Source organism: Nerophis ophidion, linkage group LG26 (genome assembly GCF_033978795.1).
Source record: "Nerophis ophidion isolate RoL-2023_Sa linkage group LG26, RoL_Noph_v1.0, whole genome shotgun sequence".
Lineage (NCBI taxonomy): Eukaryota > Metazoa > Chordata > Actinopteri > Syngnathiformes > Syngnathidae > Nerophis > Nerophis ophidion.
Window position 1 is genome coordinate 23069479 of NC_084636.1, and position 21241 is coordinate 23090719.

At 40.7% G+C, this 21241-nt stretch overlaps 1 protein-coding gene across 6 annotated transcripts in view; it reads right to left on the reverse strand.

Annotated features, from left to right (window-relative positions):
* Positions 1 to 21241, reverse strand: part of celf5a (cugbp, Elav-like family member 5a) — a 781548-nt gene that overhangs the window by 49659 nt on the left and 710648 nt on the right. The window lies entirely within an intron of this gene.

The window sequence follows — 21241 nt, forward strand, 5'->3', positions numbered from 1 at the left end:
ATATATATATATATATATATACACACATACACACACACACATATGTATATTAAGTTAATAAAGTTTAAAGTACCAATGATTGTCACACACACATTCGGTGTGGTGAAATTATTCCATGCATTCGACCCATCACCAGTGATCACCCCCTGGTATATACATATATACATACATATATACATAAACATTTTAGTGTCTTCATAGTGCGCAGTTTTTTTTTCACAAAAAATGGGGACTTTTGTAGAGGCTAGAACCAAATATTCATGTCGACATTGATTCTACTGGGGAACTCGGCTATAATTTACAAACTTTTTGGTTTACTAACCATTAGGGCTGTGAATCTTTGGGTGTCCCACGATTCAATTCAATATCGATTCTTGGGGTCACGATTTTTTCGATTCGATTTGATTCTCGATTCAAAAACAATATTTTTCCGATTCAAAACGATTCTGTATTCATTCAATACATAGGATTTCAGAAGGATCTACCACAGTCTGCTGACATGCTAGCAGAGTAGTAGATTTTTTTTTTTTTAAAAAGCTTTTATAATTGTAAAGGACAATGTTTTATCAACTGATTGCAATAATGTAAATTTGTTTGAACTATTAAACGAACAAAAAATATGACTCATTTTATCTTTGTGAAAACATTGGACACAGTGTGTTGTCAAGCTTATTAGATGCGATGCAAGTGTAAGCCTAGTGTTCTTTTTTTTTAATTTTTATAAATGTCTGATGATAATATCAGTGAGGGATTTTTAATCACTGCTATGCTGAAATTATAATTAATATTGATACTGTTGTTGATAATATTCATTTTTGTTTCATTACTTTTGGTTTGTTCTGTGTCGTGTTTGTGTCTCCTCTCAATTGCTCTGTTTATTGCAGTTCTGAGTGTTGCTGGGTCAGGTTTGGTTTTGGAATTGGATTGCATTGTTATGGTATTGCTGTGTAGTGGTTTGTTGGATTGATTCAAAAAAAGAAAAAAGATTTTAGACCAGTTGATCTGCCGTTTCTTTTCTTTTTCTCTTATGTCCCACTCTCCCTTGTGGCGGGGGTCCGGTCCGATCCGGTGGCCATTTACTGCTTGCCTGTGTATCGGCTGGGGACATCTCTGCGCTTCTGATCCGCCTCCGCTTGGGATGGTTTCCTGCTGGCTCCACTGTGAACGGGACTCTCGCTGCTGTGTTGGATCCGCTTTGGACTGGACTCTCGCGACTGTGTTGGATCCATTATGGATTTAACTTTCACAGTATTATGTTAGACCCGCTCGACATCCATTGCTTTCCTCCTCTCCAAGGTTCTCATAGTCATCATTGTCACCGACGTCCCACTGGGTGTGAGTTATCCTTGCCCTTATGTGGGCCTACCGTGGAAGTCGTAGTGGTTTGTGCAGCCCTTTGAGACACTGGTGATTTAGGGCTATATAAGTAAACATTGATTGATTGATAAAAAAAAAAAAAAAAAGAGAATTGACTCTGAATCGCACACTGTAAACGATTCGATTCGTATTCGAATACATTTTTTCCCACACCGCTACTACCCATGTTCAGGAACCAGCAAGTTTGTAAACGGAGGTTCCACTCTACTCTTTGTTTCGTTCCCAAGCTTCATGGCACCGTTTTTATCCCATATCAGATCCAAACAATATAGTGCAAAAACTCCCCGTTAGTCATAAAAGGACTGTTGTGTCTTTTACACTTCTTTCCCCTCAAAACCCCCCTACCATTGCTTGCTTCCTGTGGGACTGTGATGAATTAGCTTGCAGCTTCTGTCCTTTTTCTCGCCATGCAGGACCCTGGAGAGCGCCGCTCTCGTTCTTTAACCGGTGACGCTTAGCCCGCTAACGGAAGGAAGGCCACATCACACTCCAACCTCCAGCGCTGAATAAATTGTAGCGTCCCTGTCATCAGGCGGATTCATTTTGCGTTACCGTACTTTGGGGGTGGTACCGCGTGCCCTTTACACACAATTACATAAGTGCCAGGGCATGACATGGGGGGGTTAAGGGGTGGGCTGCAAAGGGAGATTGTGACAAACGGGGATGAGCCGCTGGTTTTTATCACCGCCGGGAATAAGCATTAGCATATATATTGTAGTGCGCACTGAAATATGTAAGCAACGATATATCTTAATGTTGGAAGATACCAGCTTTACAATGATTTTGATGACCGTGTTGACCCAGTATCACCAGCCAGGTCATCTCTCATAGTGTGTAGCTAATATTACACATTACAAAATGTTGGGTTAAAACAGGGGTGCCCATTACGTCGATCGCGATCGACTGGTCGATCTCGGAGGGTGTGTCAGTCGATCTCAAGCCAGGCATTAAAAAATAGACATAAAAATGAGCAATCATCAATCATACCAAGACTTCACTTTCGTCAGTTGTTTGACATTCTCGGCACCCGAGGATCTTGTGAGATGACGCTGGCTGCTGCGAGCTCATATTTAAGAAAAAAATCACTAACAGGGCGGATGCAGAGAAACACATTTTATTTCTAGAGACTCCGTACCTACTGTCAAAACTCTAAAGACCGACTGCACAGTTCCTGTCTTCACCATAAAAGACCTGTTTCATCCTGCCTGTGCTAACAAAATAAGAGTCTCAGAAAGCTAGCGTGCACAAGCTAGCAAGCTACGGAGTTTGATGCCAATGTATTTCTCCCCCGCCCTCAGCGACCGCTTTCTCACTTGCTTGCCCACCCGCACTCTCACTGACGTCACTCACCTGCTGCCAGACATTAAAGGGCCACACACATATGCTACTCTCATAACAAAGTGTTTTAAAACGAGTATGCAAGTTGGACAAATGAGATGCCAAATCCAACCACTTTCATGTGGTATTGGACAGAAAGGAGGACTTTTTTTTTCCTCCATTTGAAAAGGCGGACGTTATCAGCACCACTGTCTAATTCCAATCAATGCAAGTCATCAGAATCAAATACACCAACTTATATTCTTGTCTTCATGAAAGAAAGGAATCTATGTGTGTTAAACATGCTTGTATTATCATTAAACACCATTAACTTGTTAACAAAAATGTCTCTTTCATAAATAAATAAATATAAATAGATCTCCTCGACTTGGTCAATTGAAAAGTAGCTCGCCTGCAGAAAAAGTGTGAGTGCCCCTGGGTTAAAAGATAACCCAATTTTAACCCAACTGCTAGTTCAGAAAAGGACGAACCCCTTCTTTAAGTTATTTTAACTAAAAATTTTGGGTACATTTTTTCAACCCAACTTTTGCGTTGAATTATTTAACCAACAAGTTGAGTTATGATGACTTAATGTTGGGTTATTCCCAACCAAACTATTAGGTCAAATTATTTAACCCAAAAATTGAGTTATGCTAACTCGATGTTGGTCTATTCATAATCCAACGCTCGGGTTGAATTTTATTTAACACACAAGCTGAGTTATGCTCACTACAATGTTGGGTTATTCCAAAACCAACTATTGGGTTGTGCAATTTAGCCCTCCTTGACCCAGTAGTTGGTTAAAAAATTATACATTTTATTGCTGGTTTGTCCCACTTCTTCCCAACTACTGATCAAAACTATTTGTATTCATTAAAATATACTCAAACGCAAGATATGAGTGACATTATTATTATTTTTTTTTTTACAAGAATTGCCATGTATGCTCTTGGTAGTCGCGGCGGGGTTGCATTTTACTGCGTGGATTGTTCTCCCAGGATGCTGACGGGACTCCAGAGGCAAAGTAGAGGAAATGAAATTATTTATTGTCCATAAATCATGCGGGATACAAAAAAAAAGAGCACCAACGTGCCAATAGCAACGGAACAACTAGCAATTAAAGCTTAGCATGTAAACAGGCAAACAAAAAGGCAAAGCTTAGCTCAGGAACCAAATTAGCAGCCGTCACAACTGTTTTGTGGAAGCAAATGAGAAAACCAGACTGAGTGTGGCGAAAAGCAGGGAATAAGTAACTCTCTGATTAGTGCCCAGTAGCAGGTGAGCATCCCGAACACTAATTAGAGGCAGGTGAAAAAAACCTGCAGTCATGGCAACTAAAACACAAACCCAGGGGTGCTCAAAACAGGAACTGAGGGAGTCAAAAATTAAACAAACATGATCCAGGCAGCGTAAATAATGTTGTGGGGGCGGGTGCAGTCAGCGCTGCCTGTAGGAGGAAAAGTCACCGCCGCTGTCCATGGTACTGATGTTAAGTGAAGTGAAGTGACTTATATTTATATAGCGCTTTTCTCTAGTGACTCAAAGCACTTTACATAGTGAAACCCAATATTTAAGTTGCATTTAAACCAGTACTGATGACGAGCACCAACGGGCATAGGCGGGGCATGTGCTGCCGGCGAGACACAGTCGGCAGGTGATTAGATTTCACAGGTAGTACGTGTTATTCTAATGATCTGTTGTCTTTAACAGTAAGCGGTCGGGAGCAGAGCGTGAGAGAGGATTGGGAGTGACGGCAACGTCACGACATGCGGAAAGAGCATTAAAACTTTTTGAAACCTGCACGCTTGGTTCTTGTGCTGTGTCTACAAGGGATCTGCTAGGAAGCGACTTCCACAAATGGTAAAGAGAATAATCCTTAGTAAAATTCTCAAGAAAAAAACAACCTTTTTATTAAAAAAACAAAACACGTTACTCTTTGGAAAAACAACACAAAAATGGTTCATAGTTCTGAAAACCCAGAAATTCAGTTAAAAATTAAATCCTTATAACCCAAAAAATTAATTGCTCGTCAAAAAATAAAAAAATAATAAAAATTTAACCCAGCACTCGCAACTCATAAATTGTGTGTTCAAAATAACCCAGCATTATTTATTGCATATGCAATGAGGTGGCGACTTGTCCAGGGTGTACACCGCCTTCCGCTCGATTGTAGACCAGTTGATCTGCTACTTCTTTTCTTTTTCTCCTCTGTCCCCCCCTCCCTTGTGGAGGGGGTCCGGTCCGATGGCCATGCATTAAGTACTGGCTGTCCAGAGTCGGGACCCAGGATGGACCGCTCGCCTGTGTATCGGTTGGGGACATCTCTACGCTGCTGATCCGCCTCCGCTTGGGATGGTTTCCTTTGGACGGGACTCTCGCTGCTTTATTGAATCCTCTTTGGACTGAACTCTCGCGGCTGTGTTGGATCCACTATGGATTGAACTTTCACAGTATCATGTTAGACCTGCTCGACATCCATTGCTTTCAGTCCCCTAGAGGGAGGGGGGGTTGCCCACATTTGAGGTCCTCTCCAAGGTTCTCATAGTCATCATTGTCAATTGTCACCGACGTCCCACTGGGTGTGAATTCTCCCTGCCCACTGGGTGTGAGTTTTCCTTGCCCTTATGTGGGTTCTTCCGAGGATGTCGTAGTGGTTTGTGCAGCCCTTTGAGACACTTGTGATTCAGGGCTATATAAATAAACATTGATTGATTGTTTGTAGCTAAGATAGGCACCAGCGCCCCCCCGCGACCATAAAGGGAATAAGAGGTAGAAATGGATGGATGGGTGGATGGATGGATATTTAGTGCATAGTATTGAGATTTGTTCAGAGAATAGTTTTTTCTTTGTTCTTCTGAGGTTTTTGTTTTCTTTTGGATCATGCTCTACCGCAGTGGTTCTCAAATGGGGGTACGCGTACCCCTGGAGGTACTTGAAGGTATGCCAAGGGGTACGTGAGATTTAAAAAAAAAAATATTCTAAAAATAGCAAACATTCAAAAATCCTTTATAAATAAATTTATTGAGTCCTACTTCAACTAAATATGAATGTAAGTTCATAAACTGTGAAAAGAAATGCAACAATGCAATATTCAGTGTTGACAGCTAGATTTTTTTGTGGACATGTTCCATAAATATTGATGTTAAAGATTTCTTTTTTTGTGAAGAAATGTTTAGAATTAAGTTCATGAATACAGATGGATCTCTATTACAATCCCCAAAGAGGGCACTTTAAGTTGATGATTACTTGTGTATAGAAATCTTTATTTATAATTGAATCACTTGTTTATTTTTAAGCTAGTTTTTAGTTATTTTTATATCTTTTTTTCCAAATAGTTCAAGAAAGACCACTCCTAATGCGCAATCTTTTGCACTGTTATACAATTTAATAAATCAGAAACTGATGACATAGTGCTGTATTTTACTTCTTTATCTCTTTTTTCAACCAACAATGCTTTGATCTGATTAAGGGGTACTCAAATTATAAAAATGTTCACAGGGGGTACATCACTGAAAAAAGGTTGAGAACCACTGCTCTACGGGGCCGCATTTGGCCCACGCCCTGTAGGTTTTCCCACCTTTTACCCTCAAATAAGCAAAATTACACTGAGACGCAACATGGAGGTTGGGGGAGGAAAAAAAAACTCTTGATTCGCTCTTTTCCTGTGATTGCCGACACAGTGAAAAAAGGAGCCTGGGCGTGCGACAGAAGTATTTATTATGCTAATTATACATTCAAATCAAGCAAGGAACGGAGAGTGCAGTCATTACTGCCAACGAGGACTGTCTGCTGCTGGAGCAAGTAATAAGCACTCCAAACAGATGCTTTCATCTAACGGATTTAAATTGTGAAGCATATTTTTTTGTTTTTTGATAGGGAGTGGGGGGTGACAAAATTTTTGGGGGGAAAAATGAACAACAGAGCAGCTTTTTTTGACAAGCTGACACACCAATAATAACTACTTGAATGTGGAAAGTGTACTAAAGAACACTTGGGCGAATGTTTCTCTCTGACAAATTCTTTGTTAGGATTATATGATAAAATAGCAAAAATACTTTTTTAAAATAATGTTCTTTACATCCTAAATAAAAAAAATGTCAAGCAGTGGTTTTTCAAACCAATTTTTTTTTTTTTACCAAGTAACTCCTCAGAAAACACTTGGCTCTCCAAGCACCACCACAATGACCAACATTAAAACACAGTGGCCTAGTAGGGTTAAATATACAGTTGTGGTCAAAAATGAACATAATGTCATGGCTGTCTTGAGTTTCCAATAATTTCTACAACTCTTATACAGAACTTTCCTCCAGAAGGTCTTATCTTTGTCCATGTAATGTCAGATGAAACAAAAATTGAGCTGTTTGGCCACAATACCCAGCAATATGTTTGGAAGAGAAAAGGTGAGACCTTTAATCCCAAGAACACCAAGCCTATTGTCAAGCATAGTGGTGGTAGTATTATGCACTGGACCTGTTTTGCTGCCAATGGAACTTGTGCTTTACAGAGAGTAAATGGGACAATGAAAAAGGAGGATTGTCTCCAAATTCTTCCAGACCACCTAAAATCATCAGCCTGGAGGTTGGGTCTTGGGCGCAGTTGGGTGTTCCATCAGGACAATGACCCCAAACACACATCAGAAGTGGTAAAAGAATAGCTAAATGAGGCTAGAAATAAGGTTTTAAAATGGCCTTCCCAAAGTCCTCACTTAAACGTGTGGACAATGCTGAAGAAACAAGTCCATGTCAGAATACCAACACATTTAGCTGAACTGCATCAATTTTGTCAAGAGGAGTGGTCAAAATTTCAACCAGAAGCTTGTGGATGGCTACCAAAAGCGCCTTATTGCAGTGAAACTTGCCAAGGGACATGTAACCAAATATTAACATTGCTGGATGTATACTTTTGACCCAGAAGATTTGGTCACACATTCAGTAGACCCATAATAAATTCATAAAAACTTCATGAATGTTTTTTTGTGACCAACAAGTCTGTGCTCCAATTACTCTGTCACAAAAAAATAAGAGTTGTAGAAATGATTGGAAACTCAAGACAGCCATGACATTATGTTCTTTACAAGTGTATGTAAACTTTTGACCACGACTGGATATAATTATAAACATTGCAGAGGATTTATTCGACATGTATATTTAATATTTTGGCCACTGAAACATTACACAGAATTTGAATAGTAACATTGTGTTTGAATATTGTATTTAGTGATTCTCTGGCATACCACTAGATAAGGGGTATCAAACTCATTTTAGCTCAGGGGCCGCATGGAGGAAAATCTGTGCACACGCGGGCCGGACTATTAAAATCATGGCTTTTAAAACTAAAAAAATCAAGACAACTTCAGATTGTTTTCTTTATCTTACTTTGGCCAAAAATAGAAAAAACACACTCTCAAAATATTACAATATAAATATCAAAAAATATACCAGCAGCGGTAAAGTTAAGATCCATGAAAGTGAATTAGTGAATTATATTTATATAGCGCTTTTCTCTAGTGACTCAAAACGCTTTACATAGCGAAACCCAATATCTAAGTTACATTTAAACCAGTGTGGGTGGCACTGGGAGCAGGTGGGTAAAGTGTCTTGCCCAAGGACACAACGGCAGTGACTAGGATGGCGGATGCGGGAATCGAACCTGCAACCCTCAAAGTTGCTGGCGCGGCCACTCTACCAACCGAGCGGCCACTCTACCAACCGAGCTATGCCGAAAGAAAGAAGAAAGTTTGTTTATAACTGAATAAATTTACAAATGCATAAAATGTGTTTTCTTTTGTAAATTGTTTTTTTTCTGTGAATTAAGTAACATTTATGACAAAGTTTTTCCAAAACACATTATAGAATGTGAGATATAACAGGAAAATGGAATCATTTGTTTTCAAAACGCTTACAAAAAACTGGGACCCCCAAAAATTTACCGTGGGACCCCATTTTAAGGACTTGATGGGGTCCCAGGGACCCCATTTTGGAAATTCCTATAGCGCCAAAACTGATGGAGTATTGGTGCGTGCAAACCAGCAGCAAGTGGGTGTGGCCTGCGGGCCGGTTCTAATACTAATCAAATATCATAGATCATTAATTTGCGGGCCGGATTCAAAAGATTCGGCTGTGAATCCTCATTAGTCCAAAAATAGTCGTCTTCATTTTCTGTTACCAAGTCTGCCATGATTACAACACACTCACTCATGTGTTGCCGGAAGTCAGACCTCAATGCGCTGGAGAAATCAGTTCTGGCATTGGTTAAAATGGTCAAAATAAAGTAAATATCGATCATATTACATATTGTTATAAACATGTCTGTTACTACATTATATATAGACTGGCAGTCTGTACATAGAATTTTGATGGAGGGTTTTGAAGTAGTTTTAGAGGGCTTTCAAGGCTACAACAGCGACTCCCATTAGTCGCATCTTCCGAGAGTTTTTTTTAATCAAATGTGTGTTCTTGTCTCTCTTAATAATTGTGAACTTTAGGTAAAAGGGTTCCCCTTTAAGGCCTTTGTGAATGTTCCAGTCTGAAGAGAGATGCTAACTACATGAGCCAATTGTGGTAACAAACTCCTCAGTACAGACTTTAGAATTCTAGTGGGTAACCCAGGAGTAGGGAACCTATGGCTCTCAAGATAAATCTTAGCTGACATTGCTTAACACGATAAGTAATGAATAATTCATCCAACGCCCTCGACGCGAATCCCTTAGGGGTGATGGACGGCTGGGCAGTGCCTGAAGAGCTGCAGCCCGCCACCGTAGCCCCCACTCCCTCCCCTCTGTTGCAAGTCTGGAGTTGTATGTTGTGATACGTATATATGCTTTGCTCTTGAGTTTTTTCTCTTAGCTGTTCTGTGACCCTAAACACTGTTTGTTTGTCTAATCAAATCAATCAGTATATCAACAACGTTTTTTTGTACTTGGGCAATAACAATACCTACCTACCTAATTACGCTGGTAATCTCAGAGTCAAAATACCCGTTTTCTACCGCACCTGTTCAAGAAGTCGCATTCATGGTAAGAAGTATTTTATTTATTGGTTAGCTTCAGAATAACAATGTTATTAAAAATAATAAGAGATCTACAATACTCTAAAAATGTTGGTTTTACAAAAAAAAATGCAGGCATTTAGTTGTATTCAGTGTTAAAAAATATGATATCGCTCTCACAGAAATACATTTTTAAATATTTCGCTTTCATGGCTCTCTCAGTCAAAACGGTTCCCGACCCCTGGGGCAGCATGCTGATGGATTCAGACTTTGAATGACTGTTTTGTCAGTGATAGGAGGGAAACGTGGTAGCTCTAGTTGACTGCAAAGTGGCTATTTTTTTTCCAGGATTTATTGCATTTTTTTTTAATCCTTTGAACGTTATGAAAGCATATTGCAAACTCATATGTGAATGTGAGTGCGGATGTTTCCTGTGTTGGTCCTGTGATGTGGTGGCGACTTGTCAAGGGTGTACCCCGCCTTTCTGCCCAAGAGCAGCTGAGATAGGCTCCAGCGCCCTAGTGACGGTTGAAATTATACTGAAGCATCGATGCATTATAAAACACAAGGAGTGATACTGTTTCTCTCAAAGTGTGTGTGTCACTTTAAGTATCTGTTTGTCAGTAAATGCTTCTTTCGGGTCTCAAGTGATTGATCGTACAGAAGAAATCACCGATGCGCTTTTGGAAGAATGGTGGGAAATTCCTACAAACCCATTCCGCAACCTTGTGGACAGCCTTCCCAGAAGAGTTGAAGCTGTAATAGCTGTAAAAGCTGGACCGACGTCATATTGAACCCCAATGGGTTAGGAATGGGATGGCACTTCAAGTTCATATGTGAGTCAAGGCAGGTGGCCAAATACTTTTGAAAACATAATGTATCTCTAACCGACTGACATGTGGTTGCAAGGATTTATTTTAAGATGTGTAGCAAAGCCTCTTTTTTTCTCTCACTAAGCTGGACTACACATAGGACAAGCTCTTCTCTGTAGAGGTACCATGTCCATGAGAAATAAAAATCATTGCACTGGTCGCCACATCTGCGGAAAATGGTAAATCGGTTATACTTGTATAGCACTTTTCTACCTTCAAAGTACTCAAAGCCCTTTGAGACTATTTCCACATTCATTCATTCACACACTGATGGCGGTAGCTCCCATGCAAGGCTCTAACCACGGCTCATCAGGAGCAAGGGTGAAGTGTCACGTTCTGTGGTCTGGATTCTGTTTAGTTATGTTCTGTTTTGTTTTTGACTCCCTTAAGTTCCTGTCTTTGCGCACCCTGGTTTGTTTTAGTTTCCATGACAACCATTAGTTTCACCTGCCTCATTTGTTTGAACTCACGCACCCGTTGTTAATCATGTCACTATTATTTAAGCATGTTGTTGCCAGGTAGTCAATCAATCAATCAATCAATGTTTACTTATATAGCCCTAAATCACTAGTGTCTCAAAGGGCTGCACAAACCACTACGGCATCCTCGGTAGGCCCACATAAGGGCAAGGAAAACTCACACCCAGTGGGACATCGGTGACAATAATGACTATGAGAACCTTGGAGAGGAGGAAAGCAATGGATGTCGAGCGGGTCTAACATGATACTGTGAAAGTTCAACATGATACTGTGAAAGTTCAATCCATAATGGATCCAACACAGTCGCGAGAGTCCAGTCCAAAGCGGATCCAACACAGCAGCGAGAGTCCTGTTCACAGCGGAGCCAGCAGGAAACCATCCCAAGCGGAGGCGGATCAGCAGCGCAGAGATGTCCCCAGCCGATACACAGGCGAGCAGTACATGGCCACCGGATCGGACCGGACCCCCTCCACAAGGGAGAGTGGGACATAGAAGAAAAAGAAAAGAAACGGCAGATCAACTGGTCTAAAAAGGGAGTCTATTTAAAGGCTAGAAGCTATAAGCTAGTCGAACTGGGGACGTCACCCTTGTTACACCTGATACCCGAATGATTACGCGGTCCATGCCATAGTGCTCATGCCATTGCTCTGTTGTTTTTGACTTTTTCACGTCACAGTAAGTGTTTTTGTTTTTATGGCCATAGTTCTGCCTTTGTGCTAGTTTTTGTTTTCTTAGTCAAGTTTGTTCTCCGCCTTGTGCGCGCCTTTTGTTTGTTCCTTTTATAGTATCATTAAATCATGTATTCACCTTCACCACGTGTCCAGTCAAGGTAGCTGCGAAAGTCCTAGTCTTGACATGAAATGTCTTGCTCAAGGACACGACGGACGTGACTAGGACTGTAGAAGCTGGGGTTTGAAGCAAGAACTCTCCCAACCGCGCCACGCCGACCCCTCTGTTTAGCTGGCATCGTGGCGGTGTTTGCGTTCTCCCGTGGGTGCAGCGAAGATGGAACACAGGGTGAAGGTAGGATTAAGAATTTATTTATACAATAAAACAAACTAAGAACAAAAACACTTGCACAAAGGCACTAACCAAAAACCAACAGAACTGGCGTGGGAGCTAGAAAAAACAAAGGGAACTGAAGGCGCTAACGTGTAACCTAGGGACAAACAAACAAAATAGCATAGAAGCTAATCGAGTACGAGAAAGAAGTTACCACAATGCTGGAAAGAGTGGATCGTGAGATCGACAGGCGGATCGGTGCGGCGTCTTCAGTAATGCGGACGTTGTACCGATCCGTTGTGGTGAAGAAGGAGCTGAGCCGGAAGGCAAAGCTCTCAATTTACCGGTCGATCTACGTTCCCATCCTCACCTATGGTCATGAGCTTTGGGTCATGACCGAAAGGTTAAGATCATGGGTACAAGCGGCCGAAATGAGTTTCTCCCTTAGAGATAGGGTGAGAAGCTCTGCCATCCGGGAGGAACTCAAAGTAAAGCCGCTGCTCCTCCACATCGAGAGGAGCCATTTGAGGTGGTTCGGGCATCTGGTCAGGATGCCACCCGAACGCCTCCCTAGGGAAGTGTTTAGGGCACGTCCAACCGGTAGGAGGCCACGGGGAAGACCCAGGACACGTTGGGAAGACTATGTCTCCCGGCTGGCCTGGAAACGCCTCGGGATCCCCTGGGAAGAGCTAGACGGAGTGGCTGGGGAGAGGGAAGTCTGGGTTTCCCTGCTTAGGCTGTTGCCCCCGCGACCCGACCTCGAATAAGCGGAAGAAGATAATAAATAAATAAATGGGTTGTACTTGTATAGCGCTTTTCTACCTTCAAGGTACTCAAAGCGCTTTGACACTACTTCCACATTTACCCATTCACACATACATTCACACACTGATGGAGGGAGCTGCCATGCAAGGCGCCAACCAGCACCCATCAGGAGCAAGGGTGAAGTGTCTTGCTCAGGACACAACGGACGTGACGAGGTTGGTAGTAGGTGGGAGTTGAACCAGGGACGCTCGGGTTGCGCACGGCCACTCTCCCACTGCGCCACGCCGTGGATGGAAAGAGCGATGTCAACTGTTGCGTGAAGCAAACAAGAGTCCATGGACGAGCGCCAAACAAATGTGCTCTCAAATAAGGAGATAATCACAAATCAGGTGCGCGACGACAAACAAGAGACAGGTGACACTAACGAGTTACCATGACAACAAAAACCAAACAGGAGGTGCCACCGGGAACCAAAGACATCAAATACAACACAGGACGATAACAAAACAGAACAAAACCCAGAATATGTCATGGTCCAAGACGTGGACCATGACAATTGTATCCCATTGGCTTGAGTTTTTTCTTGCCCTGATGTGGGATCTGAGTGGAGGATGTCGTTGTGGCTTGTGCAGCCCTTTGAGACACTTGTGATTACGGGCTATATAAGTCAACTCTGATTGATCGATTGATTGATTGATTGATGAATGAACTTTAAAAAAAAGCCAGCATTCGAACGCCTCTTTTCTCAAAAGTGGAGCAAACAAGTGAAAGAAATGATAGATTTTCCTACATGTTTGGTGCACATAAACCGGCTCGGGGGGACACATATTCCTGTTGGAATATCATTAAAAAGTCAATTTCGCATAATTGCCAACCTCGTTTCTATGTGCAAGACATCTGTGCTCTGACTGCAGCTCTGTTTGTGAGCGCCGAACACGGGAAGACCTACTTTTCATATCCCAACAAAGCATCCTATCGCAGCCGGATCCCGACGCTGGGAGAGTGGGAGTGGCACCTGCTGAACATTATTTCCAAAAAGCATCATCATGCATCATTGTGAGCGTACACGCGCTAATCAGCCCCACCATCTGGCTAACGGCTCGTGCTTAAATGCCTGGCATCTGTTGATCAAACGGATGCCTCATTGTTTTCCGAGTAACACCCCTTAACCTCCGTGTCTCTTTGTACTCCGGCCCTGCTGTCGCCCACTTGTCTTTTTTGTTTTGTTTTTAATTTTGCAAAGGTTACACGGATCGTTTCAATTAAGGATCAATGTCACGCGCCGAGCTCAGGATCACGCACCTATTACACAACGATCTGAGCTTCATGCTAATGCGGGGCGCCGTGTGCAGTTTGCAGCCTGGCGCCGGCTCTACCTTGCCACGACTTAATGCATAAATTAAAACGCGAGGCCCCTAAAAACAGATTCCCGGATAAGGAAATGAATTATTCCTATGACTCATGACTGACATCCTCCAGCATCCCTCAGTAGTGTCAGATTCTCTTGGCCTACTTATGCAGACAGGCTTGTAAGTAATGTTTTGTATCTCTTCAATTGAGCCTAAATAAGTCATAGCCGCACAAATGTAGTATGCGAAAGCAGCTCCGCAGGCAGCATGACTAATGAACGCAGTGAAGTAAAACAGGAAAATAAAACATTTTGTATTTATGTTAGTCCTTGAAGTCTGGGCAAAAAAAAAAAAAAAAGTTCTTCTGTCAAGGTTTAATGGTACATCTCGTTGAATAATAAAAGGTAATCAGTAGGTGTTGGTTTGAAAGTAGATAAATGGCACGCTGACATTGAATTCAGGCACGTTTTGGTTATTATTTTTGACGTAATGTACAGAAAACAGAAGCGTTTATTCAGGCAGAAATATCACAAATTATATTAGTGAAGTGAATTATATTTATATAGCGCTTTTCTCTCGTGACTCAAAGCGCTTTATAAAGTGAAAACCCAATATATAAGTAACATTTAAACCAGTGTGGGTGGCACTGGGAGCAGGTGGGTGAAGTGTCTTGTCCAAGGACACGATGGCAGCGACTAGGATGGCGGAAGCGGGGATCGAACCTGGAACCCTCAAGTTGTTGGCACGGCCACTCTACCGACCGAACTATACCGCCCTGATATTACCAAATCTTTGACAATCAATCCATGACCATAACAATCCACATTTTATGTTATTAATGTGTGAATCTGTGTAGCTCTTTTCCTCTAAATGCAAGTGCTCCTACAGCAGGAATACAAATTATGTCTTCCTACAAAATCTGGCAAGACATCAGTACACTGCAGGTAATTTTTTTAATCCTCATTAGAACCGTTTTTTTTTTGTGTGTGTGTGTGTGTTGAGCTGTTTAAAAAAAAGCATGTTTAAAAACATTTTCTAAAATCAAACCAATTGTACAATCATGGTAACAAAAACTTGAAAATGATCTCTCTATGGCAGAGGTCCCCAACCATTGGTACCGGGCCGCAGAAGAATTTTTTCCATCCATCCATCCATCCATTTTTCTACCGCTTATTCCCTTTCGGGGTCACGGGGGGCGCTGGCGCCTATCTCAGCTACAATCGGGCGAAAGGCAGGGTACACCCCGGACAAGTCGCCACCTCATTTCTATTAAAAAAAAAAAAAAAAATATATATATATATATATATATATATATATATACCCTTGCATCCATTTCCTACCGCTTATATTTTTTTAAATTTTTTTATTAAATCAACATAAAAAACACAATTTGCACTTACAATTAGTGCACCAACCACAAAAACCTCCCTTTTTTATGCCAAAAACGTCCCTTTTTCATGACAAAGGAAAAAAATAAAAAATAAAAAAAATAAAAATTAAAAAAAAGATTAGCCCCCCCCGGTCAACGCTTTTTTTTTTCTTTGTCATGAAAAAGGGAGGTATTTGTCATGAAAAAGGGAGGTTTTTGTGCTTGGTGCACTAATTGTAAGTGTACGTATAAGTGTGTGTTTTTTATGTTGATTTAATAAATAATTTATTTATTTATCAATGACAAACATGTACATTTATCTGCGATTAATTGCAACTCATTTTGGGTTAGGTATAGACAAAATGCGATTAATCATGATTAAATATTTAAAGGCCCTACTTTTAATATATAAATTCATCATTAACCTACCCTGACTGCCACTGACTTATGCAGAGAATATGTTTTGACTGGCGATGTTCCGTATTGAAGTGCACTGTGCAGCTTCACTGATGAAGTACAACACTGCTTATTAGTTACATTTGTGAACATCGTCATGTTTCCCAAGCGTAAGACAGTCTCTGGTGGAAGTGTGCCAAAGAAAAGGAAAACATTTTCAGCTCAGCAAGCCTGCACATTTGGTCTCAACCAATAAATAAATACTAAATAAATGGGTTGTACTTGTATAGCGCTTTTCTACCTTCAAGGTACTCAAAGCGCTTTGACACTACTTCCACATTTACCCATTCACACAAACATTCACACACTGATGGAGGGAGCTGCCATGCAAGGCCCCAACCAGCACCCATCAGGAGCAAGGGTGAAGTGTCTTGCTCAGGACACAACGGACGTGACGAGGATGGTACTAGGTGGGATTTGAACCAGGGACCCTCGGGTTGCACACGGCCACTCTTCCACTGCGCCACGCCGTCCCTATGTATGTATATTTAGGTACTTTTGGAGCACATTCAACAATACAATCATTATAATGACAATTTTAATCATTTTGGTCACGATAACTGATGACATTTTCATATTGTTACATCAAAATTTGTGCTGTAATTTTTGTGTTTGAACCGTTTATGTATTTAAAGCAAGGGTGCTGGAAAAAACATTCATATCCAAATATCAATTTATTACAATTCTGAATCAACTTTTAAAAATGTTTTTTTAGGCCATCTCTGCTCACACTTCCAGTGCATATATATAATATATCAGCAATGTAACCTGTTTTAATAAAAACGTTTTACTATAATTTACACTGCAAATAATTTACTTTTAGGAATCTGTTTAAAACCGAGAACCGCTTTGGAATGGAATAGTCACCCGAAGAATCGGAATCAAATTGAACTTTAAGCTATTCTGAAATGTACATCCCTAGAATTGCATGTGGTTTTCGAGTGGGATTCAAGATTGTGAAGTGAATTATATTTATATAGCAAATAACGTACTTTTGGGAATCGGTTTCAAACAGAGAACCGATTTGGAATGGAATCCTCACCCAAAGAATCGGAATCAAATTGAATTTTAAAGGCCTACTGAAATGAGATTTTCTTATTTAAACGGGGATAGCAGATCCATTCTATGAGTCATACTTGATCATTTTGCGATAATACCATATTTTTGCTGAAAGGATTTAGTAGAGAACATCGACGATAAAGTTTGCAACTTTTGGTCGCGAACAGAAAAGCCCTGCCTTTACCGTAAGTTGCAGACGATGACGTCACAATATATATCATGAGCATCTCAAGCTGTAGTGTGAAGTGAAGTGAATTATTATTATTAGTGACTCAAAGCGCTTTACATAGTGAAACCCAACATCTAAGTTACATGTAAACCAGTGTGGGTGGCACTGGGAGCAGGTGGGTCAAGTGTCTTGCCCAAGGACACAACGGCAGTGACTCGGATGGCAGAAGCGGGAATCGAACCTGGAACCCTCAAGTTGCTGGCAGAGCCACTCTGCCAACCGAGCTATGCCGCCCCAAAAGATGCTGTAAATAATAATTGATTAAATTAGGTGATTTAATTAAGAAAAAAAAACATTTGCTTGGTTTAATCATTTATTGAGTGTGACTAATACTAATTCATAGAAGTTTAAATACGCGTATATAGTTTCAGCACAGCTGGTGCAATAGAGTGCACATGAGAGCTGTGGCGTCTGAGTGCTGTTATCTCCGTGGCTGCGAACATTAATATTAATACACACTTGTTAAAAGTGCAATTTCAAGGTCAATGATGTGCATTTATTAAAATACATGAATGAAGGTTATGGTGCGTAGACAAATTGTTTATTTAAACCAAGGATGTCTAATGTGCGGCCCGCAGCTATTTTTTTGTTTTATTAGCCCTTGACATGTTCTGAACATTTTGAATTCATTAATAATGACATATAGTTGACATAACACTAACAACTATTTGATTCGTCACCTATAACACAAAAGCTAAGATAACAATGTCATTGTTTTAATAGTAAAGCATTTAGTGATTGATTGACCGATTGAGACTTTTAGTGGTAGATTGCACAGTACAGTACATATTCCGTACAATTGACCACGAAATGGTAACACCCAAAAAAGTTTTTAAAGTCTCGTCTCAGTTACTGTAACGTATTATTTTCGGGTCTCCCCATGTCTAGCATTAAACGATCACAGTTGGTACAAAATGCGGCTGCTAGACTTTTGACAAGAACAAGAAAGTTTGATCACATTACGCCTGTACTGGCTCACCTGCACTGGCTTCCTGTGCACTTAAGATGTGACTTTAAGGTTTTACTACTTACGTATAAAGTACTACACGGTCTAGCTCCATCCTATCTTGCCGATTGTATTGTACCATATGTCCCGGCAAGAAATCGGCGTTCAAAAGACTCCGGCTTATTAGTGATTCCTAAAGCCCCAAAAAAGTCTGCGGGCTATAGAGTGTTTTCCGTTCGGGCTCTTTATACTCTAGCCTTTAAATAGACCTCCTTTTTAGACCAGTTGATCTGCTGCTTCTTTTCTTTTTCTCCTATGTTCCACTCTCCCTTGTGGAGGGGTCCGGTCCGATGACCATGGATGAAGTACTGGCTGTCCAAAGTCGGGACCCAGGATGGACCGCTCGCCTGTGTATCGGTTGGGGACATCTCTACGATGCTGATCCGACTCCGCTTGGGATGGTTTCCTGTGGACGGGACTCTCGCTGCTGTCTTGGATCCGCTTTGAACTGAACTCTCGCGGCTGTGTTGGAGCCACTATGGATTGAACTTTCACAGTATCATCTTAGACCCGCTCGACATCCATTGCTTTCAGTCCCCTAGAGGGAGGGGGGGTTGCCCACATTTGAGGTCCTCTCCAAGGTTCTCATAGGCATCATTGTCACTGGCGTCCCACTGGGTGTGAGTTTTCCTTGCCCTTATGTGGGTTCTTCCGAGGATGTCGTAGTGGTTTGTACAGTCCTTTGAGACATTTGTGATTTAGGGCTATATAAGTAAACATTAATTGATTGATTGATTGAAAGTCGGGGTCCATGTTAATCCATTCATGGTAAAGGATGTTTTTTTAGCATCTTTAAAGAACAAAGTGTATCAAAGTGGCCCCTTGCAATCCTTGATTTTTCAGTATGCAGTCTGCAGACCCCTGATTTAAAATATTTTCCCTAAAACGCACATTGAGGCTATAAAGTGTGTTTTTCCCGATTAATCAATTAATTGAGCACAATAATCGATTCATAAAATAATTGATCGCTGCAGCCCTGTGACAATCATTAGGATGTTTTACAAGAATAATTGAGCGCAGATTTGATAGAATATTTGACTTCTATAATAGTCGATAGCTGCAGCCTAATCAACATCAATAAGGATGTTTAATCCAATTAATCAAGCGCATTGTTGATAGATTGTTCGATTTCTAAAAAAAAATTGATAGCTACAGCCCTATGACTCTCATTAAAAAGGTTAATTGATAAATCGGGCACATAATCAAAAGACTATTTCACTACCAAAATAATTGACTTTTGCAGCCCTGTGACCATCATTAAGGATACAGATAAGCTTGATAATGGATCTGCTCCCATGAAGGGACTTTTTGAAATGAAAAGTTTGGTAGTGTTTTGGCAGGAAGAACGTTCCACGCTGTATGTACGTGAGAAATGTGTTGATTCACGATATAGGTTCTAGTTTAAGAAATAAGACTGAATGAGTCAGGAAAATAAATGAATTGGGACTTTTTTCCCCACTGAACATTTTGATTTGATATGCAATTCATTTTTCACCATTCCATGTATTTTTCAACAAACACAAGCAATAGATCGATCTGTATTATATTAAAGAATATCAGATTTATTATGCTTTATTTCTTTCTTCTAAATAATGCAAAAACTTTCAGCGCTTTTATTGTGAAGGCTGAAAGTGTGTTGTTTGTCTTTGAGCTACTTGACTGCTATAATGTCTGACAGTGAGACAGAATCTGTTTTTTTTTTTATTGTTGTCTTTAATGCTGCTTGGATCACGTCCAGTGATGTCAGTAACTCCTTAATAATGACCACGTTTTTCAGCAATACGTCATCTAAAGCGGTAATATCTTCAAAGCAGTAATCCAAGTCAAGTTACAAAAATGAGCCACTGTGTGTTCCTGTTTCTGTAATTTTCCTTCATAAAAATATACTTTTTGCCTATGCGGCGAGTAAATAGTTTGCAGGCCAAGACTTCTAGAAACGCCCAAACATATCATAAAAAAAAAACAATGGATAACATGTTTTTGTCTTTCAAACAATGATCTATGCTTCTGTTTTAATTTATGCGCTCACATGATTGGGTTTAGAGAGCCACTCCCCACCCCTTCTCACGTTATGGACTATTCTACGCTGAACAAAAACAAACACAACACTTCTGTTTTTGCTCCTATTTTTCATGAACTAACATCTAAAATGTTTACTATATACACGAAAGACTGGTTAGTCTGTAAAGGCCTACTGAAATGAGATTTTCTTATTGAAACGGAGATAGCAGGTCCATTTTATTTTTTCATACTTGATCATTTTGCGATATTGCCATATTTTTGCTGAAAGGATTTAGTAGAGAACATCGACGATAAAGTTCGCAACTTTTGGTCGCTAACAGAAAAGCCCTGCCTTTACCGGAAGTCGCAGACGATGACGTCACAAGTTGATGGCTCCTCACATCCTCTCATTGTTTTTAATGGGAGCCTCCAACAAAAAGAGCTATTCGAACCGAGAAAACGACAATTTCCCCATTAATTTGAGCGAGGATGAAAGATTTGTGTTTGAGGATATTGATAGCGACGGATTAGAAAAAAAAAAAAATCAAGTAAAATAAAAAACGCGATTGCATTGGGATGGATTCAGATTTTTTTAGACACATTTACTAGGATGGTTCTGGGAAATCCCTTATCTTTCTATTGTGTTGCTAGTGTTTTAGTGAGTTTAATAGTACCTGATAGTCGGAAGGGTGTATCCACGGGTGTGTTGACGCCAGTGTCTGATGGAAGTCGACGGCAGCTGTACGGACGGCACAAGCTCAGCTGATATCCGGTAAGTGGCGACTTTTTACCACAATTTTCTCACCGAAAACTGCTTGTTGACATTTGGTCGGGATCCATGTTGGCTTGACCGCTCTGATCCATAGTAAAGTTTCACCTCTGGGAATTTTAAACAAGGTATCACCGTGTGTTTGTGTGGCTAAAGGCTAAAGCTTCCCAACTCCATCTTTGTACTTTGACTTCTCCATTATTA